Source organism: Camelus bactrianus, chromosome 32 (genome assembly GCF_048773025.1).
Source record: "Camelus bactrianus isolate YW-2024 breed Bactrian camel chromosome 32, ASM4877302v1, whole genome shotgun sequence".
In the NCBI taxonomy this organism is placed as follows: Eukaryota; Metazoa; Chordata; class Mammalia; order Artiodactyla; family Camelidae; genus Camelus; species Camelus bactrianus.
Genome location: NC_133570.1, coordinates 5,572,632 through 5,598,319, shown reverse-complemented (window position 1 = coordinate 5,598,319; position 25,688 = coordinate 5,572,632). Strand labels below are relative to the sequence as shown.

At 52.5% G+C, this 25,688-nt stretch overlaps 1 protein-coding gene across 7 annotated transcripts in view; it reads right to left on the bottom strand.

Moving 5' to 3' along the window:
• The window catches only part of PITPNM2 (phosphatidylinositol transfer protein membrane associated 2), a 131,090-nt gene that overhangs the window by 97,953 nt on the left and 7,449 nt on the right, over positions 1-25,688 (bottom strand). The window contains exon 1 of one of the 7 annotated variants that reach the window (XM_074356153.1): positions 1,148-1,293. The exons of the other annotated variants lie outside the window; for them this stretch is intronic. The gene's annotated coding sequence lies outside the window, so the exon portion shown is untranslated. Of the gene's footprint in view, positions 1-1,147; positions 1,294-25,688 lie in introns of those variants that run through there. 7 annotated transcript variants of the gene reach the window in all.

Sequence of the window (25,688 nt, the reverse complement as noted above, 5' to 3'; positions counted from 1 at the left end):
AGCAGAAGGCAGCCGGAGCGGAGCTGCAGTGCCATGAGCCTGCAGACAGAGCTCCAGACGAGCCCCCAGCCCGGACCACCGGGCTGAGACAGAGCCACCCCCCGGCCTCGCAGAGGCTAAGCCAGCCGCTCCCCTGCCCTTCTGACCCCAGAGAGCGCCAGCTGAAAGCATCGGGGCCCGGCTCTTGGAAAGGTGCCTGTGCAAACGCCCACAAGTGTCCAGGAGCAGATACCAGAAACAAAGGCAGAGAAACGCAGCTCCTGCCACCCGGACAAAGATGAAATACGCTCTCGGGAAGACGTGCGTCACCGAGGCCAAGAGGGCAAAGCCAGGGAGTGGGTTCCTGGGGCTCTTGAGAAGAGAGAGATCTGGGAGATGGATGGGCCAGACGTCAGCAGGGCACGGCTCACCGGCGGGGAGGGAGGGCCGGAGAGCGTAGAGAGAAGGTGGGGCTCCGGCAATCTCTGGTGGAAGCCCCTCCATGTCCTACCCCAAGTCCTGGGCAGGGCTGGCCGGTGCCAAGGCACCATATCAGAAGATGGAATATGGATGGGAGAGGTCAGGGGGGACATGGGGACGTCAGATCCCGCCCAGCTGCCACCCATGCGCTGTGGGGGGACAGCGGAGGATCACAGGACAAGCCCTGGTCTTTGCTTCTATGCCCTCCCTCCTGGCCGTGTGCTCCCGCCCCTCTGGCGTGGGCACCATCTCCTTCGCTGGCTGCAGCCTCTAACCCATCCCAGAGCTAAACCCTCAGGGAACGGCCAGCCATCCCTCCCGTGTAGAGCTGGGGTGCCTGAGAGGAGGGCGAAGCTTCCACAGGTGAAAGAAAAAAGCCCCGCCACCCAGCCTCCATCCAGGGGCCCAAGTAGAGGCAGGGAGGCCAGCACAGTGGCGGTGACAGTGTGTCCATTGCTGCCGTGGCCTGAGGTCCTGCCCTCGTCATGGGCTCTCTTCCCTCCCAGGAGACAGTGACCTTGCTGAGGTCTCTGCAGTGACAATGGCAGGAAGTGCCCCTCCCAGCCAGTCGAGCCGGGGAGTTAGGAAGGAAGTGACCAACTCTGAGCCTGGGCCCTGGGACCCTCCCCACTGAGCCCCGACCCCAAGAACACCTGAGTTAACGGCACAGGCAAGAAGCTCTGCTCACCTGCTCAGAATGGCCAACGTCTGCAGCTTTGTGGCGGCGGGAGGGCTGAGGGCAGATGCTCTCCCAGCTGGGACCCCCCCTTTGACGCAGACCCTCTGCGGATGCCTGGCTCCTGCATCAGGTCGAGCAGAGGCAGAAGACAGCCGGGCTGAGCTGAGGAAGCAACTCCAGCTGCCCCCTGCCCTCCCCCCACCCCACCCCCACCTCCTGGAAGGAAGGGCTCCCTCTGGAGCAAGGAGCTTCTCTAAAAATAAACCCTGCTCCTTAAGCCCTTTCCTCCCCCAGCCTCACGCAGAGAAGACCAGGAGGTGACTCCACGTCTCAGAAGGGCTGCCTCACTCCACCCTCCACTCTTGCCATCCAGGGCCCAACACAGCCACAAAGTCCCAGAAGTTGCTCAGAGGCAGGCAGGGGGTGACCATGATCGTCACCATTTGGGGGCTGGAAGTAGAGGCAAGAAGAGGGACCCTCAGGACAAGGGAACAACAAACGCCGAGTGCAGAGGGGAGACTGCAGAGCAAGTGCGGGGCATCAACTCATGTGGGCGAGGGCGTCACGGCTCTGGGACGGGACTCGGCCCGTACCGGGCACTCAGTAAACATTCGCCGGGTAAATGAGCGAGGCTGAGGAACTCTAAGCAAGGACCTGCAGGCAAGATGCCGGTAAAAGCCACACTCTCTAACACTATGGACTTGGGCATGTGGTTGTCAGGAAGGACAAGAACCCTCTCCCTGTAGAAGAGGAAACAGGAAGCCAAGGCTCCGCTGGGGCAGGGCCCCTCCAACCGGCAGGAGCTGATGTCAGAGCTGAGGCCCGGCCGACCACGTGGGCAGAGGAGGGCTCACCAGGCCCCCCCCCCCCCCCCCCCCGGCCAGCAGGACAGCGCGGGACCGGGGCCGGGGAGAGGCTGAGAGTCAGGGCCCGCATTCCCATGCCAGCCTTCCCCCACACCAGCTGAGACACTTTGGAGAGAGAATTAACACCAAACAACAAAACAAAGACAGCATAGCACTCTCCCTTCTTAGCACTTGGAGGCCTTTTCATGGCAACTGAAAAGAATGAGCAATTAGAGGAGACAGCCCACGGTGCTGACCCTGGAAACACAGCGGAGAGGGGGCCCCCGGCGAGGCCTTGTCTGCTGGGCCCCGTTTCCCAGGGAGAAGAGGAGGTCCAGAGGAGGGAAGGGACTCACCTGGAGCCAGGCCGCAAGGAAGGGCTGAACCCAGCCCCCAGCCCATGGGGAAGGGAGTCTAATTGTATTTGGAAAACCGTGCCATGTGCTTCAGGGTGTAGACCTGGGGTCCAAGCCCAAGCCCATCACTGACTAGCTGTGTGACGTAGAACCAGACGCTTGCCATCTCTGAGCCTCAGCTTCCTCTGGGATTGTAAAGGCTTCTGTGCAGGTTATCGTGTGCTCAGTAGAGCCAGTGCGCTTACGGCCCACAGCCCGGCTGACACAGCAGAACCTGCGGGCCCTCGTGCTCCCTCCCCGCCCACGTCAGTTTCCCTGGATGGAGAATCCACCCTCCAGGCCCCAAAGTTCAAACTAGCCAACTGGCATATGAGGAAAAGGGAGCGTCAGGATTTAGGGAAGGGCAAATGTCGCTTCCGTTGTTCTGCCCACCAAAGGCCTTGGAGTGACAGAAAGTGGACAGGGCGAGACCTGTGCCTGAGACTCAGGACACTCCACAGAAGGGAGCAGACAAGAAGCCTGGTGCGAGGCCTTCTGCTCCCAAATCAGGGCAGAAGGAGAGAGACAGCTGAGCTCTGGGAGATTCATCACTCGTCCTGGCTCCACAGAGGACCCCAGCGTACCATGTCCCCCTGCACAGCTTCTCGTCCAGGGAGATGATTATCTGAAAACACACACACAGTTGTTTCTGTGTTGCCAACCACGGCTTGCAAGAAACAGGGCGAGGCAGTGCCCAGGCTGGGGAGCCCCAAAGCTCCTGTTCTGTCCCATTGACTGGGGTGGGGAGGGCCCGGCTGAGCCAGGGGAGCCAAGAGAACAGAGGCACCCCAGGGTACCCTATACAGAGGAGAGAAACACGGGCCGCCCAGGCGGTCTCATCGCAGCTGCAGTCCAAAGCTACAGAACAGCCCTTCCTACTTGGTGAAAAGGAGCCAATATTTGCAAGAAGCAGGATCGATGAATACGATCTGCCCCATGAAAATCAGATGGTCAGATGTTTAAGTCGGAAGGAAATGGTAACAGAGCCCCTGGGTCCCCGCAGCTCCAAAGCCAATGAGCGGGCCCTACCTGCGGGTCTGTGTGAGACGGCACTGCAATGTCCTGCTCCCGAGGCCCACAGAAGGGAGTTGGGGAGCAGGACACACGTGCCAGCATCCTGCAGGGAGAAGCCCAGCAGGGGAGGGGGTGAGACACCTGGCCACTCCGATCACTCAGTGCCAGTGCGGCTGGGAAATCGATGAAGCCAGGCCTCATCCTGAGCTATGCCAGAGACGAGAAACCCAAATGTGCCCCCGAGGACAGGCCAGGGGACCCCTGGCTGAAGAAGTCTTCATTTGACAAAGGGACCCAGTCCAGGATGCACTCCTGGAAGCTGACACACCTAACACTGCCCAGCGCTCCCTCTGCTTAGGAAGTCTGCTCGAGGAACCAGAACCCACATCCCCAGCACACGCTGGAAACTTTCTTATCCCAGAAGCCCAGCTTGGAGCTCTGGGCCTCAAACCTGAGGCTTTTCACCCATCAGTTTTTGGGACTCGGAGACCTCAGGCTGCAAAGGGGAGGCAAGTAGAAGACCGGGGTCTGGGGTGGGGAGGGAGGCACAGCCCAGAGGTCTCAGTCAGCAGCCGCCAGCATCCTGGTGCCTGGAGCAGGGCCACAGCCAGCATCTTGGAGTGATGCGCATGACCCTCACTTTCCCACCAAGCCCCTGAACTTGGAGTGCGTGGCTGGAGGCCCACCTCTGCCAGATATCCAGAGGCCAGGGACGAGCCCTACAACGAAATGAAAAAGGCGGAGACATAGATTTCCAGAGTCCCGAGTGCAGCCAGCCTACAAGACAAAAGAAAAGTCACAGGCACCGCTAAAGCCGCCACCCAATCCAGGGTTCCCATGGGGACTGGAGACGCTCCCAAGGCCCACGTCTGTGGCTCAACACAAATTCTCGTGTGTCTGACACACCTGCGCCCTCTGTACCATCTCTGTACCATGCGCTGGAGGCAGGCAGCAGCCCAGGAGGTCTTTTCCAGTGACCGACGGGAAGGCAGCCCCCTGTGGGCTGCGGAAGCCCTGATTGTTCCAGGGACTGATTCCCAATTCCAGAGCAACCCTATCACCAGGGCTGAGGCCAGGCCGGGGGTGGGGGTGTGGGGGCTCCGGGGAAACTAGAGGTAAAAGTCCAAGAAGGAGGGGAACCTCACAGTGGCTCAGAACAACGAAAGTGATAAACTGCTGAGTGCAGGCACAGACAGTAAGAGTTCAGAGGAGGGAGGGAAGCTAACTGGGGAGGTGAAAAGATAGCCAGCGACCGCACAGCAGTGGGAGGTGTGGCTGCAAGCAACGCAGACCGGCTCTTCACACGCCCGCCCACCCCAGTGCAGTCCCACACTCCCGGGGAAGCCACGGCCAGTTCTGCAAAATCCTCTTCCGGACGGGCCTGCAGGGCTTGAAGCTCCATCTTTCCCTGCACCTACACCCTTACGTATGTGCTGGACCCCCATAGGACAAAATGTCCCAGGTGTTCCCCGCCAGGCACGCGAGCCCCGCCGGCTTCCCCACTCCATCCCACCAGAATCCACAGCCCATCCTGGCGCACGCACCCTGCCTCTGCACGGTTTTTCCTCCTCTGTCCTGTTTCTTAGCTCTCATCACCACACCTCCGACCCCTCTGTGAGGTCAGTGCAAGTCTCCCCACTTGAGAGGTCAGGAAAGCCACTAAGAGAGTTGGGGGTTGCCATGGCGACACATCAGTCCAAGGCGAGCCCCGATTCTGCACACCAGCCCCACTCCCCTTCTCACCACCTCGCCCAGGGTGAGGTCAGTGGTGACTCATACCCAGCAGAATGAGCCCCGCAGGGCCTGCGAGAAAGGATGCACGCTCCTCATGCAGAGGTGCACGGCGGGGAAATGACTTTCCTGACAAAAAAATAAGCATTTAAAATCCAAAAAGTGAATGCAGGGTCAGCTTAAGGAGCGAGGCTGCTCCTTGGGGGACAGAACTATAGAGGCCAGAGCCAGGGGCAGGGGGAGCGGAGGGAAACGACACAGGGACAAAGCAGGAAGATGCTGCCGGAGGACTTGGGTTTCCTCCTGTGACCTCTCACAAAAGGCAACAAGCAAGTCAGCCCGCTCCCTTAAGGGAAACGAAAAATCAAGACAGAACACAATTCCGTGTTCTGAGATTTGTTGCATGCATGATGTTCCAAGCCCACCTGTAGCTGTGGTCCTGGGGGGTTGGGGTGGGAGGTTCTGGAACTCAATATAATGCACAATGTGTTGCTGTTTACCAAAAAGAAAACATTTTATTGCTTCGAGTTTTCCCCTTGCCCAGTTTTACTGAAGTATCATTGACAAATAAAATTATGATATATTTAAAGTGTTTAGCATGATGGTTTGATATATGAGTACACTGTGAAAGGATTCCACCCCTGAGTTTATTATTCTATCGCCACATATTTGGTTTTTGTTTTTGTGATGAGAACACTTAAGTTCTCCTCTCTCAGCAAATTTCCCGTATACATTGTGGTGTTAACAACTGGAACCATCCTTATCTACATTAGATCCTCTCCTTTAAGCTTTAAACCTAAATCTTCAATATGCCTCTCAAATGATTTGGAAAATTGCACGAAGAGAAAAGGAAAAAAAAAAAAACACCCAACCTTTGAAGATAAGAAAAAAAAAAGAAGTCAGAATTGCTTTCCTGAAAATTTTTCCGATCCCTAACTGTTTTAGTCAGTGGACATGAATTAGCAAGTGAATCTGTTTCTCTACACAATTTCTATTAATAGAATATCAGTCGCTCCTCATCCCCACTAAATAAATGTCAAACAAACACTTAAAGAATACTGCTGGATGGGGTGCCAAATTGCTAGCTTGCCCAGACGTCCACATGTCTCAAGCTGGCCCTGGTTGAAAGTATAAGTTCCAAGTGAGTGGGTAGCGCGACCGGAGTTTCAACACTGTTGTTCCCATCCCCCCGTTCACATGGAGACCGTGAGGCGCGGCTAAGGGATGGATGTAAAGGGTAGTGGTACCCAAGCAAGTCGTCCAGGTTGCCGGCAACAGGTGTGGGGCAGCCCAGCCTTTGATTCCATCTGAAGGCATGGCTCCTACTTTTTTGATTTATTGAGATGTAATTCACATGTCACAAAAATCACCCTTTTAAAGTGTACCATTCAGCAGCATCTAATATGTTCACAAACTTGTGTGACCATCCCCTCTCTCTAGCTCCAGAACGTCTTTATCACCCCCCACCAAAAATCCCTTGTCTGTGAGCAGTCACTCCCCGCCTCCCGCCCCGCTCTGGCCCCCGAGTGACACCATCTGCTTGCTGTCTCTGCGGAGCTGTCTACTCTGGACATTTCGTATCAATGGGATCACACAGTACGTGGCTTTTTGCGATGGACTTCTTGCACTCAGCATGGTGTTTTCTACGGCCAGCCACACTGCAGCGTGTGCCAGGGCTTCACCCGTCTTCATGGCTGAACAATACGGCATTGTGTGGATCAACTATGTCTTGTTTATCCGCTCCTCTGTTAATGGACATGTGTTGTTTCCACTCTGGGGCTACTGTGAATAGTGCTGCTTTGAACATTCACGCCTAAGTTTTTGTGTGGATGTGTATTTTTGGTTCCCTTAGGTACATACCTAGGAGCTCCTACTTTTTAATAAAATAGCTTAAAACAAGTAATACATCTGCATTTCTGGAAAAATTAAAAAAAAAAAAGGCATGAGAGTGAGTTTCCCTCTTGTCCCTGTTCCCCAGCACCTAGTCCGTCTCCCCAGAGGCCAGTGACAGGTTGATTCTCCTAGAGATGCAGATACGCAGTGGACACCCTGCTGTATTTTAAAGACAGCTGGCAGGGAGGAAACCCGACAGCGAGGTGAGGCCGGAGCCAGCTCAGTGATGCTTTGGAAAGAGACGGGGCCCGGTCCGAGTCCCATCTCTGCTGTCAGTCGGGCATCCCACCCCTGGGAAGCCACAGCGGGCAGGAGGCGCCCTGCAGGTGGACAGATTCTGACATCTGGCTTTGCCATCCTTGGCTCTGTGGCCTCTTGGCTGCTTAATGCCTCTGGACCATTTCCCTCTCTGTAAAAGCGCGCTGACACTAGTACCAGCTTCATGGGACCACCAACCATGAAGAGCCCATGAGCGCCTGAAAGCAAGTGCTTAGCGCTGTCTCCGGGGCACAGGAGGTGCCTGGTGTTTGCCGTTTGTAAGTCCTATTGCAGCTTCACCCCGTGACAGGTTCTGTTTCCCCATCTGGGAAGCGGCGGTAGGTACCTCCCGTGCAGTTACAGTGTGGAACACATGAGACCCCCGGCTGTATCCCCACGGCCCCACGTCCTGCCCCAGACCTCCCCAGGGAGAGGCCAGGTCTCCTCACTCAGCCTCCTGCAGCCCAGAGCTCTCCGCACCTGCCCCACCACCCTACAAGCAAAGGAGAAACACCTGCTTCCCAAACCCCATCCCTGGGGCGGGTTGGCTGGATTTCCTATTTCTCATCCCCTCCCCGCCACCCCCCTTCCGGATTCTTCTCTCTGCTTTCTCATTAGACACCTGACTCTGGACCTGAGCCTTTCTCTCTGAAGCCCAGACTGTTGGAGGCGGCAGGGAAACCCTCAGAGACCTTCAAAGTAGAGAGACCTCAAGTGAGAAGGAAGCATTAGCGGGGCCATTAGAAAGCTGTTAGGAGCGATTTTTCTCCCAGCTGGCAAAAGGCAAAACAGAGCCTGCAGAAGACTCCCAGGCCTGGGAGGGCAGAGCAGGGAGAGGAGCTGAGCAGTGCCGCCCGGGGCGTGCAAAAGTTCACGGGGAAGACACCCAACACGCGCACACACGCATCGCAAAAGGAGAAATTCTTAGCCTGCAGCAGTTGGTAGCATTATGTAAAACCCCAAGCCCACAAAAATATCATTTGGATGATAAAAAGTTAAATTTAGCTAAGTACAGAGTGACTAATCCTCCGAGGGAGGGGCAGCACCCCCAGTTGCCTGGAGCTGATACAGCTGGCTTTTAGAAACTTTTGACAAGTAACCAGGGCCTGGTGCAGCCCAGAATAACAGATTATGTAATAAGGTGGCGCAGCCATTAGCGACACAAAGCAGGCGGCGAGCACTGCAGCCTCCTGGAGGGATGGGACAGCCGGGGTCTGACTGGGGCATCCCCGACAGACCCTCCACGCCCGATGCCCGGGCGGTCCGGAGGCATCTGAGAACAGAGCCAGGCCACAGGTGGGTCTGTGTGAGTGCAGCCCCCTGGCCTCTTCCGCAAAGAGCTTTTCCCGGAGTGGCTGCGGTGGACAGTTACTTTGGTGGCCCCCACTGGGTCATGGCCTTGTGGAGTCCCTGTCCTGTGAATTGAGTCTAGCCCTATGACCTGTTTTAACCAACAGAACAAGGTGGCGGGGAGGTGGGGGTAACACTGTGTGGGGCTGGAACTGAGACTCGAACAGATGTTAGCACACTGTTCACAGCAGCACCGTTCACAGCTGCAAAAGGTGGGCAACCCAACTGTCCACTTGGGGATGATTGGGTAAGCACAAGGTGATATAGCTACACAAAGGAATATTACATAGCCTTTTAAAAGGAAAGAAATCCTGTCACGTACTACAATGTGGATGAACCATGAGGACACGATGCTGAGTGAAACCAGCCAGTCACAAAAGGACAAACACTGTGTAGATTCCATGTATATGAGGCATGACTCTATGGAGTCAAATCCATAGAGACAGACAATGGTGGTTGCCAGGGTCTGAGGGGAGGAAAGGGGGAGTTAGTGTTTGATGGGGACAAAGTTTCAGTTTGTAGGACGAAAAGAATTCTGGAGATGGACGTTGGTGATGGGTGAACAACAATGTGAATGTCCTTAATGCCACTGAACCATACGCTTACAAATGGTTAAGCACAAACCTGGTAAATCAACTATACTTCAATTTAAAAAGTGCTTACTCAAGGGGAGAAACGGGAGGAGGGATAGATTAGGAGTTTGGGATTAATAGACACACATTACTATATATAAAATAAACAATAAGGACCTACTGTATAGCACAGGGAACTATATCCAATTTCTTATAATGAGATGTAATGGAAAGAAACTGAAAAATATATATATATGTCTGTATGTATATGTATAACTGAATCACTTTGCTATATACCTGAAACTAACATTGTAAATCTGGTATGTGTCAATAAAAAATAAGAATAATAAAAATATGGTTAAAGCAGTAAATTTTATGTTATGTGTATTTTGCTATGATAACAAATTAAATTTAAAAAGAAGAAGAAGAGGATGGAGGAGGAGGGTGAGGAGGCGTAGATGCTTCTGTGTTTGTCCCCTGGGGGAAGCAGCCGTCATGTCAGGAGTCCAGCTACCTGGAGATCACTGAGCTGTGAAAAGCCCGGTCCAGCCACAGGCAGGGGTCACACGGAGGGGACCCAACGCCTCAGCTGACACAGCCAAGCACCTGGACCGACCTGCCAGCCACGGGAGTGGGGCCGTCTTGGAAACGGAGCTTCCACCCCCCGTCGAACTGTCCCAGCTGACACCAGCGGAGTAGAGATGAGCTGTCCCCACCAAGCCCTACCGAACGGCTACCCCACCACCAAGTGAATGGGGCGTTAAGCCACCACACTGCGGAGCACTTTTTCACAGTGCCATAGAACACTGACACGGGGGTCAAGCTCTTTAATAATGCATTTGGAGAAATGTTCTATTCCTAACGTGAGACTTACGAAGATCTTTCACACACTCGCACATGAGTCACTAAGAGAAGTCAGTGCCTGAATGAGTCTGCAGAAGAGACTAATTTTCCACTCCCCAAATCCCAGCGGAATAAATGCTGAAATCAAGCCCCGTGCGGAGTTACAAGCAGCCGCCGGGAACGCTGGGGGATTTCTCCAGTGATCCCATGGACTAACCAGGCCATTTGACCAGTTCAACCTGTCACTTGATTATTTGACTTCCAACCATTCTGTCCAGGGCAGGGAGTGAACAGAAACATCAGTGGAATTCCCTGTGTGCGGTGAAACGATCCCGGGCGTGGGGCTGGACAGCAGAGTTCTAGCTGGCTGACTTTGAGTAAGTCAGTTCCCCTCTCTGGGCCTCAGTTTCCCCGTCTTTAAGGTGAGGAGGTTGATTCCTAAAAGGCCTCTCCACTCAGCTCCCACATTCCACAATGCTGCAGTTTTGGCAGAAAGGAAGGCAACGCTGAAACATAATACAAGACCCTGAACAAAGTCCAAATGACTTGCATCTAGGTTTACAAGGCAGCCACACACATCGGAATCCTCGCCTCTGCCCCATTGGAACCCTACTCTTATCCCCGTGACCTTCTTGTTCATTCCACGACATTCCCCATGGCGGTTGTCTGGCTTGGTCCAATTTCCTCTTCCTAAATTACACTTTTAGCCATTTGGATTCTTGATGGGTTGTGTGATTAGTTCTGTGAGTAGAGGGATGTACACCCTACCTGCCAGACCTGGCCCCTAAAACACCTCATGGGATCCTCTCTACCTCGACTCCTAATTGAGGACAATCTACATGCAGATGAGTAAAAAAAAAAAAAAAAAAAACACTTAGTTGTGGGCTTCCTGGTAGGCAAAGCAAAGAGGGAAATACACTGGCCACAGAGCTCTGCTAACAGTGAAAAATACACTGTTCACCATGAGAATCAAACTTTGTCCTGGCTGAGAGCTCTGAGAGGAATGTTCCCTCGGGTCTCTGTGTGAGGGAATTGGTGTCTAAGCAGACAAGAGACCAAGCTTGGACCAAAAGCTGTCCCCTCCATGGTGGAGGACCAGTTTTGCAGGGCTCCCTACAGCCGGACAGGCGCTTGACTGCAGCAAGCTTAATTCTTCATCCTCGTTCATATCCACACGGCAGCACCGTGATAATGATGGAAAGTATTTACATACCCTACCCCTGATGGCTTGCTTAGACCATCTGGCTACTGGATGTGGAAGTATTGTCAAACACATGGCCCGTCCGCAAACGCTCTGCCTTAGCTCTGGTGGAGGTGGGGCTCTGGGATCAGGCGGCGTCCCTCGGCCCCGTCCCCACCATGCACTCGACCACGGGGAACCCAAGAGGCCATCTCCAGCCCGTGGACCCGCCGTCGGCCCCAGCCCCCCTGGCTGGGAGCCCAGCTCTCAAAGTCCCACCCCTGCTCTGTCTGGGTGAGCGTCGACAGTCACGGCCGGACTCTCCTTTATCAAGTATCTCCTCAGGACTCAAGTGCTCCAAACAAGACTTCACTCAGCAAGACGGCTCCGACTCTACCACCCCCGCGGGATTTCTCCAGTGACCTCCGGGGACTGCTGGGAGTTCTCAGAAGCAAACGGCACAGTTCACTTGTGCTTGAAGCCGCTTCTGCCTGAGCTCACTTGGGAGGCAGGGACAAGAATCAGGTATCCTCTCTCTGGAAGGATGGAGGATAGCGACCTTAACCTCACCTTGGTGACTCTGCCTTCTTACTTCTGTCCGTTTGGCTCCGCTGAGTTCTGAGACCAGGATGTATAACAGGGTTTTTTTTCTGGGTTGATGTTGAATTTTTTCATTTTTTTCCTTCTTACATTCTTTTTTAAAATTTGGGTTGTTTTATTATTATTTTCTTAATTTCAGTAGAAGCAGAAAGTTCCATTCGGAGCTTGTTCTAAAGTAGCAATTTTCTTAATGGGAAGCGTCCGCCTGCCGCCCACGTGAGGAGCGGTGTCAGCTCGGCGATCACAGCGCCTGTGAAGATGGTAAGTCGTGTCGCCTTCTCGACAACCCTGAGTCAAATGGAAACTCGTCACCGGGTGGCTGTGCAGCCAAGGGGCTGGCTTGAGGCTCTGGTGAGGGCTTTCAGAAGGGCACACCTGTAGGAAAGGTCGGCTGTGTTTCCATCAACTGTGAGCCCACAGCTTTAGACTTTTTGTAACGAATGCCCTCAAAGATTTTAAATGCCCGACCAGAGCGTTCAGGGCCCCAGGCAGCCCGCAGACCGGGTTTGAGTGCTAACTGGCCACCTCGCCTCCTGGAATCTGGGTTTGGGCTGTGAAATGAGTGTTAGAGACACAGCTCCAAGGAGCCTCCTGCCCTGATAGTCATGAGCTGGTCCTCTTGTCACTGGGATGCAATGGCCTAGGTCAGGGGTCTCCATGGAGACCATGGAATCACCCGAGGGGCACGGTCTCTCCCAAGACTAGCGCTTCTCTCTCTGCAAGTAGGGTGAGGACCACAGACCCTGCACATGGAGGGAGGACTGGGGACTGTGGGGGCAGGGGGTACAGCTCAGTGGCAGAGCTCATGCTTAGCATACACGAGGTCCTGGGTTCAATCCCCAGTGCTTCCATTAAAAGAAGAAGAAGAAGAAGAAGAAGGCAGGAAAAGTATGAAAAAAGTCAGAACCTGAGGCCAGACACACCCTGAGGCTTATCCCCCTTTAGGGCAACTCTGGCCAAGGACACGCACGTCCACATCCTCTAAAAGCACTGAGACCAGCAGCACGGGTTGCCCGACAATAAACACAGTTTGGGAGGGCAGTTTGCACTGGTAACACACCTAGCACCCCAGTGGGGCCAGGTGGCCGTGCAGAGGCCCAAGCGACATCTCTGGGAAGCTCTTCCTCGCGGGTCGGAGCTCTGAGCATCTGCTCTGAGCCACCAAGCAGTTTCAGACAGACACCCGCTCCGCTCACCAGCTTCTAGACAGGGCCTGGCAAATGCTCTTTTTGCAAGTTATCCGAGCCACCGGGGACACAGGAGTATCGTGACAAAGCTGCACCCAGGTCACTGATTGCTTTACTCACACCAGGCTCAAAACACACCCAAGCCGGGGACAGGCTTCTGGCTGAAACACAGAGAAATGAGACAGCCAAGCGTGGGCCCAGCACCTCGAGACGGGGAGTGGGTCAGCCCCAGGCCTCCCAAGTCAGAGACTTTTCCAGACTGTGCAGCCCCTGCAGGCCCAGCCCGAGTTCCTTCTGTCTCCGGCCCTCAGCACCTCCAGCACCAGCCCCCGCACCCGGCAGGCGCCACCAGACCCTCACCAGTTCAAGGTGAAATGAGAACCTCACGGTTAGTGGAGCAAGCGGTTCTAAAAACTCTGTTTATTCTCCTTTTATTCTTAGATTAGATCTTTCCTATCTCTTAGTGTCCTTCAGCTTGTGAGAGGCTGGCTACGGGGAATTGCAGCTTTCCTGCATGTCTGGTTAATTATTTATGACATAAATGTTACCATTTTAACCACTTTTAAGTGTACAGTTAGATGGCATTAGGTACATTCACATTGTTGTGCAATCAGCACCACCATCTGTTTCTAGAACTTTCTCATCACCCCAAACAGAAACTCTATAATCATTAAATATTAACGCCCCATCCCTGCCTTTCCCCGAACCCCTGGTCATGTCTGTGAGTGGTATCTCTTAAAAATAATGTCCTCCTTTGGCAAAATTATTTTGTAATTTTACAGATTCTGGTGTCATTTTAAAGCTCCTGGTACTTCTCAGATACTTGGTGACGGATGAGCTGACAGAGGAGGGGCTGGGCAGCTGCCACCACCCCCTCCACTGCACCAGTAAGGAACCTTCCAGGCCCCAACCTCTTGGAGGAACCAGGGGTGCCCCCTCTGTTGTGCACAAGTGGGCCCCTAACGGGAGCCGGCTGGCTGGGAACTCTGCTAAGAGCTGCCCTTTGTGGTGGAAAGGCTCTCACACGGTTTTTGCCAGATTTTCATTTTACTTAAAAGCTCTTCCTTGCCTGGGGTTTTGAGGTTAAAAACCACTGCCTCCTGCTCCCACGCTGTCAGTGGGAGTGTCAATTGGTCCTACCTTTGTGGAGAGCAATTGAGCAGCAGCTACCGAAAATAAAAGGAGAACACCCCTTGACCTGGCAGTTCGGATTCTGGAAATTTATTCAGCAGAAACGAAAGTCTATTTGCATGGAAACCTGTGCACCAGGAGACTCGCTGCGGCACTGTTTGCTCCCAATCTTCCGCAGTCACGATGCAAAACTCCACGGAAAGGGAGCTGGTTTAAGAAATGATGGCGCATCCATCAGCCAAACACTGAGCCCATCGTCAGAAAGCCCCGGCTGCCCAAATGAACCCACAGAGGACCACCCCAGATTCATGAACTGTTAAGTCAGAATAGCAGGTGCATATCAGAGGCAGCCATTTGTGGTTTTTTTTTTTTTTAAGTAATATATATTCACCTATGCAGAGAACCTCTCTGAAAAATCCTCACACTGGGAGACCGCAGACAGAGAGCAAAGAAGTCTTAAGTTTGCCTGCAGTCCCTTGGCCACTTGGTACCAAGTATAACAGATTACGTATCCAAACAACGTTTTTCATATCAAATACGGTCTTTATGAACACTCTTGTTACTTGACTATTTTACTGTGATCTATGAGCTCGTAGTTTCCATCAGTCAAGGGATGTATCTAATTTATCTTTTTTTCTTCTTCCCGTTTTATTGAGGTGTGGTTGACAGACGGCACTGCATACGTGTGAGGTGTACAGCATGATGATTTGATCTAGTTTAGCTTTAGAACCTTGCCAATAGACTTCAACTGAAAAATAATAAGTAACTGAAATTTAAAAAAAACAAACTTGCCAATGTCTAGTATAATGTCACGTATGACTTTTGGGGTGTTTTAGTAATTTTTTGAAAAAAGGAAAGAATGAGTGAATGAGTAAGTGAATGATGAGTGAAGAAAAGCATTGGAAAAATAAGTCAAGTTCTTTCAACCCTAGAAAACTGTGAGTCTCGAGTTGCCAGGGAAGGAAGAGGCTGAGGGAGGCAGGTAGGAGCTCAAAGCAGAACTCAGCAAATTAAAGGAAGAGACACGCCACTGACAGGGCAGTAAGGCTGATGTTAAAAGTTTGACTGAAAAAGAGTTTTTAAAATTTAAATTTTAATAATTAATTTAGATTTTTTTTAAGTTGATATTTGATGTTTCCTTTGAAATAGCAGAATGCAAAAATAAATAAAGTAGTGAGTGGGCCATATGATTTTATTTTTGTTTGTTTGTTTGGAGAGGGTAATCAGGTTTATTTAATGATTTCCTTTTTAACAGAGGTACTGGAGATTGAACCCAGGACCTTATGCATGCTTCTGCTCTACCACTGGGCTATACCCTCCCCTCATATGATTTTAAAATACATCTTTGAAACCATGATACAGTCTACCTCTAAATTCCGAGAACCACATACTCCTAAAGAATCAGAAAGTAGATCAAAAAACCCCATCGCTCTGCAGCGAGTTGGTTACAATGTCGGAGAGCCCTCCAGGGCTGAGTGCATACACACCTGGCTTGGGAACGCCTGCCTGTGGTCCTCTGCCACCCAGCCTTCTGGCTGCCAGCAACCTTGACCATTTACAACTGGGCTGACCAGCAGAGCAAGGCCACCAGGAAGGAAAGAAAGGAAGGAAGGAAAAACCTTCCACAAAGCCCACGGACTTGGGTCCTCAGAAAGTTACACCGGGCCCTTTGGCCACTCACACAAACAGCTGTGGCTAAAACAAGGCAAAAAGTTAACAGGTGCAAAACCACACTGAGGAGAGGAAAGGAGAAGAAATAGAGAGGCGGGAAGGCTACCTATAAAGGAATTAGGGGCGCCTTGGGGTTCGGCCAGAGGGACATCTGGCCGATGCACCCCATCCACCCCTTCCAAGGCCTCCCCGGATGGCCCAGTTCGTGACATGGGAACTTCGTCTGCATCTTGGTCGCTCCAGCCAGCCAAATGACTCAGCCACCCACAGAGACTGAATTACACCGAGGGCTCGCTATCTACTCAAAGAGAAGCAAGAAATGCCTTGGAGAAAGAGCAGGATCATTACTGGGGAATTGTGAAGGATGCCTCAGTCCCCAGAAAGCTGGCGAGTGAGGTGTCCTCGGCCGAATGACAGTGACGTGGCCATGTCTGTGCGCTGGCTTCTAACAGGGGCTCATGGTTTACCTCCAACCAGCAGACTCTTCTCACGAGTGGCGTCTTCCCACGCAACTCAGCGGCCTCGGGGAGGACGGAGACAGAACCTGTGAAGAAGCTCGGGGGGGACTCCAACCCTCCTCAAGTTGCTTCCATCGCCCAGGATTGGTGCTGAGCTGAAATAATGGGCTCCCAGCCTTTGTGACTACAGCTCAGGGGTGTGCAAACGTGCTCAAAACATCTCAGAAATTCCACAAAAGGACCTGCAAGGACGAGGTTGTGATCCCCCCTTCACTGATGAGGAAATGCTGGTTCCAGGAGGCCAAGTAACTCATTCCAAACCGTACAGCAAGGCTCGGACCGGGTCTCCTGACTCCCCGTCACACCTGTGTGACCGGAATGCTACATGGGAAGCCTGGCCCCAAGAAACAGCTTCAACCTGGCCCCAGGGAGATCCAGAATACTCCACACCACACATTGTTCCGGCAGCTCCTGGGAACCTGGGCTCCAGGGAGGCCAAGGAGATGCTGGCAGCTGCCTGAGGCTGCCACGGTGTGTTACTCTCATTTCAAACCAGAAAATAAGGCCACTGGCTTGTTGACACTTGAGCAGACAGATGCCAGCGGTGTCCCTTTTGGGGATGATGACCAACCACTTCCCACCTGGGAAAATGGTGGCAGTTTCGTATTTATTTTTTGACTTGGCCACCATACCATTTTATTGCTTCTAATTATTTGTCAGTGTATCTACTTTGAGACATTATGACTACTGTTTCCATCTTAAAACATTAATTTTGCAACTTGTTTCTGAGAGTCCTGTCCCACTTCCTTCCTGGACCACTGCACTAACTTCAGTCTGGACTGACGGTTATCAGTGATGACACAGGGTCTGCTTGTCTTGCAACTGATATGAAAGAGAAGTATCTTCTAAATGCCGTTTGGCCCCATAATCTCTTTTTGACGCAGTCTCCAGGAGCGTGCTGTGCTCCGCGGACACACCTTGGAAAATGCTGTGGAGTGTTTCAGTATTAAAGATTAAGTTGCTACTGATGAGAAATGTTCTTTACCATTTTGAAATCTTTATCTTTATCAAATGCTTTTCTGACATCTATTGAAAGCATTTAAGTTCTTTTTGTTTCTTCTTTTGGTAGATCAGCTAGCATTTAATCATCTGCTTTTATGTTTTGGGGGCTTGTCCACAACCCAATATAACAAGCCCTGTGCTGGGTGCCGGACTCAGGGAGCACAGAGAGAGACATCAGACAAATCCTCCTACCTACAGAGGGAAGGGAGGGAAAAAGAACATGGAGAAAATACACACACACACACACACACACACACACACACACACACACACACACACCCCTATATACCATCTGAACAGCAGGCTAGTATCTGTGAATTCATGTATCACGCACAAAGCACAGTGAGGACCCGAGGAGCCATACATGAGTCAGGTTAATCATGGAGGGCTTCCTGCAGGAGGTGGCAGAGGGGATTCAGAAACAGGCTGGGAATGAGGGCAACTGGATTTGAGTCCTGCCTCACCTGGGGCCTAAGGGCACAAATTCCTGCTTATAATTTTGTCAGCAATGAAATAGAAATAATCATAAACCAACAGACCTCTGGAGACACCCAGTTTTTAGCCTCCTTCATTTGCAAACTCTAGAGGCTGAGGTTCAAAGAGGGAGCTGATCCGTCCAAGATCATTGAGCCATCCCTACTATCTTTCTTGGTTCGAAGGGGAGGGGAAGAGAAACAAAGGAAGCTTTGAGATCTTGGGTAGAAAGGAAGCAGAGAACACCAGGTGTATTGTAACTCTTTCCCTGTAATAAACGTTACTGTTGCCACCATGAAAGCTGGCTGAGTCAGGAGGCGGCTAAGATGTTAGACTCAGGGAGTAGAGGCCAGCTGTCAGAGGAGCCTGGCCGGGGAGAGGGGCAGATCCTGGAGCTGCCCCTGCAGCAGCCCCAGGTCTCCTGCACCAGCACACCTGAGCAGACGTACAAGGACGCCTTCTCCTGGTCGTTCATTCACTCCACCACTCATTCAACAAGTGTGGAGATTATGCTGGTCTGAAGAGGGTCCCCCCAAACTCACGTCCTCCTTGGAACCTCAGGATGTGACCTTATTTGGAAGTGGGGTCTTTGCAGGTGTGATGAAGGTGGGGTCGCACTGCATTAGGGTGGGACCTGGACCCAGTCTGACTGGTGTTCATATCACAAGACGAGGAGAGGAGACACAGAGATGGACACACGGAGGGAAAACGACCGTGTGAAGACAGAGCCAGAGACGGGAGGGGTGTACCTACAGGTCAAGGGTGGCCAGCCACCACTGGAAGCTGGAGAGAAGGATGGAGCAGATTCTCCCTCGGAGCCTCCAGAAGGAACCAGCCCTAAACTTGGACCTCTGGTCTCCTGAACTGAGAAAGAACCATTTCTGTGGTTTTAAGCCGCCCAGTTTGCGGTGCTTGGTGATGCAGGCCCAGCAGCGCCAGGGCCTGCCCCACGGAACAGGAACTCTGTGAGGCAGAGGGACGGTTTGGTCTGGAATCCCTTGAATCACATCACCCCTCCCTCGGCCCCATCAACAGACCTCGTCCTCCCAGCCAGCACACCTTCCGTAGCCTGGATGGAGTTTCCCAGCACCTCCCCGGGCTGGACACAGGAATGCATGTGCTCATTAAACTGTGAGGCACGAGGCAGGCACCGTGCTGGGCACTTCCACACACACTGACTTTAAACCTCAGGATCAGCCAAAAGGCAGGTGAGGACACAGCAGCTCCAAGAGAGAGTGGGCAAAACCACACTCCAAATCCAGGCTGACTGCATGGTGGAGGCGGCAGCACGACCCCGAGGCCTAGTTGTTCTTTTGCACACCCACCGCCCAGTTCCGCCGGGGCTGCAGCACCTGCCCCCAGCAGGCCCGTCTCCCACTCGCCCCGCAGCTGTGGGGACCCCGGGCAGTTGGCACCTGTTTTTTGAAAAGGTATTTATCTTTCCACTCCCTGAGAGCAAGAGCCATAAAAGGACAGGCCGAACGTCAGGTGCACAAACGTTCCATAGAGACACATGTCATTTACACACAGCAGCCTGGCCGGCCGGGAACCACCAGGAATGCCTTCCTGAGGAGCCCAAGAGCCTGGTCAGGCCACAGGTGCCTGAGGGAGGAGCTCTGTGTGCAAAGGCGAGGTGTGGTCCAGCCCAAGACCCACCTGGGTTTCTGGCACAAGCCTGAGATTTTCGTTTGGGCACCATTTCAATCCTGGTTAAGCATACAATTCAGTGGCACTGAGGCTATTCACAGGTTGTGAAATGAACATGGCTAATTCCAGAACATTTTCATCATCCCAAACAGAAGCTCTCTCCCCACCAGACACTGACTCCCCAGCCCTCTTGCCCCCAGACACTGGGAAGCACCATCCTACTTTCTGTCTCTGAATTTGCCTATTCCAGGCACCTCACAGAAGTGGAAGCATACAATACTGTCCTTTTGTGTCTGGCTTCTTTCACTCAGCATCATGTTTTCAAGGTTCACATGCAGTAGCCTATATGTCAGTGTTTCATTCCTTTTCACGGCCACATAATATTCCATTGTATGGATATACCCCATTTTGTTTATCCATTCATCAGCTTATGGGTTGGGTTGTTTTCCCCTCCTGGCTATTGCGAATATTGCTGCTGTGAACATGGGTGTATAAATAGCTTTCAGTATTTTGGAGTGCAATAACCCAGAAGTAGAATTGCTAATCATATTGCATCGTATAGTTAGATCACGTCCTGTTTATCCATTCACCAGTTGGCAACTCTGTGTTTAACCCCTTGAGGAACCACCAAGCTGTTTGCCACAGCAGCTGCACCATTTTCCATTCCCACCATCAGGGCACAAGGATTCCATTTCTCCAGAACCTCATCAACACTTGTTAGTGTCTGCAGTTGGATAATAGCCATGCCTGAGACTTTAGAAGGGAAAAGTGTCCCAGGAGTCCGGACAAGGCTCGCCAGTGTCCATCCACTTCACGCCTGCCCTTCTGTGCAGAGCTGCAAGAGCACTGGCTGCAGAGTCAAGAAAATTCAGTTCTAGTTCCAGCAGAGTGCTCATGGCTGTGCAACTCTGGACAAATACATTAACCACTCTGAGCCTCAGTTATGTCCACTATGGGAAAAGAGCTAAAGTGCCAAGTGTCACCTCCCACAGGAGGTGGGGCTGTGAATCTGTGAAAGGAACCGAAGACAGAGTGTTTTCAGAAACCCCGCCAGAGGACACATAGGTGGTGGGAAAGGGGGTGGTTTCCACTTCCCTAGATAGATCTTTTATGATAACATACGGAAAGGACTAGACGACTTTCCCCTTCAACCTCCCCTTTCTGTGCCTTTGAATGAAGAAGTCAAAATACAAGAAAAAGTAGAAAGACGTAAGAAGATGTGGGGAAAATTCTAGGTAATATACTGAGGGCTCCTTTGGCATCATGATAATTACTGGATACACACACACACAGAGCACCAGAACCTCCTTGTAGACTCAAAGGTTACGCAAATCGATTATGTCACCAGATCCAGAGAGCCAGGTATAGGGCAGGAATTATCATCCCAAATCATCAGGAGAGGAAACGAAGGCCCAAGGAAGTGAGGTAACCCTGCCCTGGGTCACACAGCACAGCTGGAATGGGGCCTCTGGACTCCAGTTTAGCCAAAACACAAGAAGGTCGTGGACACCGGGCTCCACGCAGGGCCAAGGCCCAGGGCTAGTTCCTCTCAGCGGCGGCGGCATCTCTCTGTCCATCTGTCCGTCTGTCTCTCTCTCTCATGCACACACACACAGACGCACTCACACATACCCTGAGGGACTGAAGTCTCCACTGAACAGCCCAGGCCCTGGGGAGCCACGTTCCAGAGAAGAAATGGGACCCTCTCTCCTCACTCGCAGGAACAACGTGGAGCCTCGTGGGCCCCCAGCCAGCATCTCCATGGCGACAGAATGCCAGCAGCTACGGGACTGGAAATAAAGCCTCTTCCTCCTGAAAGCCCCATCCACTCAGCTCCAGCTGCACAGGGGCTCGGGGACGCTCGGGGATGCTCGGGGACCCGCACCTGAACAGCAAAGAAGGCCCCACCGCCCCGAGAGCAGGGGACAGCGCACCCGGGCACCAGCTGTGCTCCCACGGAAGAGTTTCCGAAGGCTGTCGCCCATGGGGTCCTGGACAAACGGGCCCAGCTATGGGCAGTGCCCGCGAGCAAAGGCACGCTGCCCTCCGGCACACGCACCAGCCCCAGTTCACGGCAGGCCCTGGGAGCTGCCTCCTAAGCCTTGAAAGTAACAAGCGTTCCTTCTCCGGAGGTACCAAGGGTTTTTACGTTTTCTCACTTAAAAAAAAAAAAGCTTTACAAAATGCTTGGATCCCCAGGTAGGCTCTCAAAAGCCTACTGAAGTCCAATGTAGGGTAAACTGTCTAAAGCAGTTGTTCAGTCTAGAGCTTCGGAGCCAGACTGTCTGGCGTTGACTCTACCAGCCATGCAACCTTGGCAAAGTCGGCTTTCACCCCTGGGCCTCAGTCTTCTCACCTGTACAACGGGGTCAATGGCAGAGGGCCGCTGAGGGCCCAGCATAGACTAAGTGCCCCGAGGGCTCAGTTGTTCATTGGCCTGCCGCGGCGTGTTCTCACTGGTGGGCCAGCCTGCAAACCCAAGAGCGGATGAATGTTCCAAGAGAAGGCAGCCTCTCGAGGCACCAGCTGTGGGTCAGCTGGAAACTCTGGTGTTAGCCAGCACTGTGCACACACTGAACGTCCCTCTCTCTCCACCGCCATGACCTTCCCCAAATCAACCCTCAGCCTCGGCTTACCTTCCAAGGGATCCATAACCTGGATCCCAACTCAGGACTCTCAGTACGATTATTACCTATATTACAGCTACTTCTCAACGGCCTTAAAATTCTCTAAGAGCGCACCATGAATGCAACTCCTCATTAGTCACGCAGCCCTCAGTTAATAATTAAGCAGCCTTAATTGGTGGATGTGGAAGTGCAGGGCATGGCTTCCAAGGCACCACTGCACACAGAACCGGCCTGGCCCGATAATGGATTTCCTAAGTCAGCTCACAGAGCTAATTCACATTGCAAGTTAATTAGCCTAATGAAGGCAAGTGTGACTTAGTGAATTCCAGCCTCACTTTCTCCTCTGACTCAGCCGCCCCGGGAGGCTGCCAGTGTCATCCTCTTGGCTTCGTTTTCCTGGAGCTCCAAGGAAGGGGCCCAGGGGACAGGGTTTCAAGAAACCACGTGTTCCCAGCTCCCCTACTGCTGTCAACTGGGAGTCAGTGAGTGCTCAGAAGGCTACTGAGAGGCAGGACACACCTTCTTGTGAGTTGGCTCCGGAACCTCTGCAAGGGAGGGAAACTTCTAGCAAGTGGAAATCACAGTGAGCCCCAGGTGGACGGAGGGCTAGGCACCACCAACCCTCACACCTATGACTGAAGAAGACCAGGGCTGTCCCTGACCAGGAAGACAGCAGCTCATGTGTGCGGGGCAACTGACAGTTCACAGAACCATCCTCTCATCCAGACTCTCCCTGCATCCACGCAGCATCCCTGGGAGGGAGCATCACTGCCCCAGTTGGATGGACACAGAAACCAAGGCACAGAAAGGTATGACTATCAAAGGCCACTCACACTGGAAATGGTACAGCTCACGCCTCCAGACCCCTCGGCCCTCCTAGGCCAGTTATCTTTCACTGTTCTCCATCCAGAGGCAAGCCAAAGTCAACACCTTGCTTGCCCAGAAACAACCCAAGTGTCTATCAACAGATGAATGAATAAATAAAATGTGGTCTATCCACATAGTGGTATATTACTCAGCCATGAAAAAGGAAGGAAATTCTGACACGCGCCACAACACGGATGAGCCTTGAGGACAATATGCTAAGTGAAAGAAGCCAGACACAAAAGGAGAAATATTGTATGATTCCACTTACATGAGGTACCCAGAGGAGTCAAATTCACAGAGACAGAAAGTAGAAGGGTGGGTGCCAGGGGCTGGTGGGGAGAGGAAATGGGAAATTGTTGTTTAAGGAGGACAGAGTTTCAGTTTGGGAAGATGAAAAGAGTTCCGGAGCTGGATGGTGGTGATGGTTGCACAACAATGTGAATGTCCTTAATGCCACTGAACTGTACACTGAAAAAATGATTACAGTGGTAAATTTGATGTTGTGTGGATTTCACCACCCACAAAAAAAGAATGAGGTACTGACATGTATTACAACATGGATAACCTTGAAAACATTACGTTACATGAAAGAAGCCAGACATAAAAGGTCACCCATCGCATGGTTCCGCTTACAGGAACGATCCAGAATGGGTAAATCTATAGAGACAGAAAGTAGGTGCGTGGTGGCCAAGGGTTGGGGGGAGGAGGGAGGATGGACGGTGATTGCTAAAGGGTGTCAGATGTCTTTCTGGGGTGATGAGAATTCTCTAGGATTAGAGGGGTGGTCACCCAGCACCGTGAAGGTACTGTATGACACTGAATTGCACATTTAGAAATGGTTAATTTCATGTTATGTGAATTTCACTTCAATGGGGAAAAAAAAGGAAAGGAAAGGGAATCTCCAGGTCTCCAGTCCTCTTGTCCTGCAGCCAAAGCCTCGCCCGGTCTGTCGGCACTCTCTTTTTCTGCTGGGCATCTGTCCAGCAGCCCCTTCCTGCCCCTCCCATGCACCGCACACACTGCAACCTCCGTTTCTCCTCTGCATCCAGACCTGAGTATCACCAGAGGCTTGGAATCTATTCCAAGCACCGGTCAGGATTCTAGTGAGAGCAGGGGGAGAAATCTGGAAGGCAGCCTCCTAGGAGAGCAGGTGGGCCAGACCACTTTCCCCAAGTTTCTTTTCATCAGAAGCTGCCTTGAACCCTCTTCCAAGTTCAGAGCCAGGCAAGGTGCTCCGAGGAAGCCATAAAGGCACCACTTGGCCCTGCCCTTGGGACAGAATGGGACACCTGGGCCCCGGGAGCTACACCAAGATGATCACAGTCAGGGTGTGGCTTGTACAGCATGGGGAGCCGCAGGGAAAAGCAAACCTGCTAACTCTTACTAAAGGGACCCTGGCCAGAGCCAGAGGAAGCCACTTGGGCCCCCGAGTCTCCCCTCAGCCCAGTGGCCAGAAGCCCTTCAGCCCTTCCAGCTCAGAGCAGCCAAGGGAGGACTGCAGTGCAGGTGCGGGGGGAAAGAGACTCCGCCTCCACTTCCTCCCTTACTTGGCGTCCTGCTGTGTCCTGATGAGGCCACTTTGGGTCCTTGCTCTTTCTCTAATGAGTGAGGAAAAGGGTAGAAGGTCGGCCGGGAGGGGGAAAATCCAGACCAAGCCCCAGGTGAGAATGTAGGGTGAATGGTGACCGGCCCCCACCTTCCTGGACAAGCCCCGGCTCGTTCTGAGTTGTGCCCTCTTGAAACCTCCACCTGTCCCACCCCCGTGAACGGGGGAGCGCCTGCCCAGCCCTCACTCAGCCAGCCTGAAAGCTGTTCTCACTTCAGGGGAGGAAAAGGCAGCACCTCCCAAGGCCTCAAAGACGCACCCAGGCTCTGACCACAGCCTCCCAGGTGCCTGCAACAGGATCCCCTCGGAACCTCAAAACCACGTAAACAGCCGTGATCCCAGAGCATGCAGTCCTGTCTCTACAACTGCGGTGTCCTTTGGCCTCTTTGAAAAGCAAAAGCCACAGAACAAAAGAAGAGAAAGTCTATTTTCCCCTCTGGAGAAAAGAAAACAAACAAACAAACAAACAAACAAAACCTCACACAAACCCAAAAGGAAAACTTCTGGGCACTGTTCAGACTGAACCAGATCAGAAAACACTGATGAATTTAAAATAACAACATAATAACACATCAGGCCGTGTCGCGAATGTGGCTGAACTTGAACTCGAGGAATCAGGGACCCCAGTTAAGACAAGGATCCTGGTCAGCAGGTAACTGCCTCTGCGGTTGACCCAAATCACAACCACCCTGAGTTGTAGCATGTGCCCACATGTGAAACGTTGACAGATGAAAACACTGGGTGTCGAATCAGTACCTCTCCGAGCCTCAGTTTCCTTACCTGGAAAATGGGCACAGCAGCACTTCTGGGTGTCCATGAAGTACAAAGGACAAAAGCACTCTGTACCATGGAGGGTGTTACACAAAAGGTGCACACACAAGAAAGACCACTTCACCTCTGGACCTCTAGCCACTGCCTCCCCCAAACAGTCATTGGGCCCTGAGTCACTATCAGGCCACTGAGCCGGGCACCGGAAACTCAAAGTCAAATAAGTCCAGGTCCCTCAGCCTGTGGAGCAGCTGGGCTACGGTGCCGTTTGGAAAGGGAAGAGCTGCCTTCTCCATGGGCAGGAATCTCAAGATCTGGGAAGTCCACCATTAAGCGTCAGCCGGACTGAGTGCAGGATGGGGGTCATTATT